Genomic DNA, 1709 nt, shown 5'->3' with positions numbered 1-1709 from the left:
TAGGAATCAGAGAGTTTAAGAATCCGCCTCTGTCGGATTGCCTCTGCACGTCGCTGTCTCCTGGCTGTTTTGGGGCTCTTGGTTTTCCTCTGCTTGTTGCGAGTTTATTGTCAACATGTGCTCAGATAGATAGAGAGTTTTGTGCGATGCTCTTCAAACGTGTGGTTTTACTACGCTTCCTCTGAGCTGGAAAACAGTTGACGTGCATATCCCCTCCAAGTCGGGTGCTGCGGTCTCCCATATGGCCTAGCCGTTAGGGTTCCTGGTTTTCACCCAGGCGGCTCGGGCACAACTCCCGGAATGGGAAAACGGTGGGTTTCTTAGCTGCTCTTTCACTTGGAAATACCTCGTTGTTTCACAGTGAGGCAGCTGTGTAGGAGGTCAAACAAATTGCCACTGATCTTGTTTATGAGCCTTTCTGGGCTCCTCCTACTTTTAAGGCCCTTTGCACCATCCAAATTCAAGTGAGCACACAGTATTTACCTTCTATTGTAATGTGCTTCCTGAGGCCTCAGGTAACATGTGCTGGATACACAGTGTTGTGTCCCGAGTGCCGACAATTCAAAAGTACAGCAGGTACAGCGGGGACCTTTTTTACGACACGTCCTATCACTGTCTTCACATTTTGAACATCACCTCTACATAGAAAACATCCTAAACGTCCAACAGTGTTAAAGTGGACAATCCCGTAGGTGCAAAAAGCTCCTTCTGATCCAGCAACCGGTTAGCTAGCAGCAGTCAGTCAAGCCTAAGTGCGACAGCAGCCACAAGGCATCGCTAACAAGGCTTCCAAGCACAAAGAACCAGTGACCACAACGTGATTTGAATACGCAACCTTCTGATCTGGAGTCAGACGCGCTACCGTTGCGCCACGAGGCCTCTCCTTGGCCTACACAATCACGGTGCTCCTAGTCATGCTCTGGCGTAAAGCCTCGTGACGGTACCTCCGTCCCGATGGCCGAACAGACATGCGTCAGCTGTGCTGTATGTGGCAACGAAAACCTTAGCGCGTCCCTGGGTGGGCTCGAACCACCAACCTTTCAGTTAACAGTCGAACGCGCTAACCGTTTTCGCCAAAGCTGGGGAACAATAGTCTGTTTGGGGGTGGGGAGAAGGGAGAAGAAGGGGAAGAAGGAAAAAGAGAGAAAATAGAGGGAAAAGGGAGAAAAAATAAAGAAAAAAGAAAGGAAAGGGAAAATTTAACCCACCTTTCACATTTCTGTATGATTTTTATAATATTGATGTTCAAATTTCTTAGAAAATTGCCTTTTTATTCATTTCACAGGGCAAATCGCTGATGCGAAAGACGTCGGTTCGAGTCCCACCCCTGACGAGGTTGAAATCATCCAGTAGTCTACAAAGAGATCTGATTATGAATAACGATAAATTACCTGTGACCCAGGTTAATTTCTGTGTGAAATTATGTAGATTTGTGACTGGAAACTGCATAAAATGTATGTATAAATATACTGTATATATCATTGTATGGTATACATGTTTTACATATATCTTTATAGCCCATATATATATATATATATATATATATATATATATAATTTGTAGCAAATAACAAACAACCTCATGTTCATATGGGCTATAAAGATATATATAAAACATGTATACCATACAATGAAAAAAATACTTTCAATGAAATAGCTGTTATGGCATAAAAACACAAAATTTGTGTTTATAAATTAAGAAATTAATGC

The 1709-nt window shown here is 43.1% G+C and overlaps 1 non-coding gene across 1 annotated transcript; it reads right to left on the bottom strand.

Annotated features, from left to right (window-relative positions):
- Positions 1 to 807: 807 nt before the first annotated feature.
- Positions 808 to 879, bottom strand: trnaw-cca (transfer RNA tryptophan (anticodon CCA)). The gene has a single exon. It is a non-coding gene; the product is annotated as a tRNA-Trp (tRNA).
- Between the last annotated feature and the right edge of the window lie 830 nt (positions 880 to 1709).

This window comes from Triplophysa rosa, linkage group LG21, assembly GCF_024868665.1.
Source record: "Triplophysa rosa linkage group LG21, Trosa_1v2, whole genome shotgun sequence".
Lineage (NCBI taxonomy): Eukaryota > Metazoa > Chordata > Actinopteri > Cypriniformes > Nemacheilidae > Triplophysa > Triplophysa rosa.
Note: the sequence above shows the minus strand (reverse complement) of the source record. Positions and strands in the feature narration are given on the sequence as shown.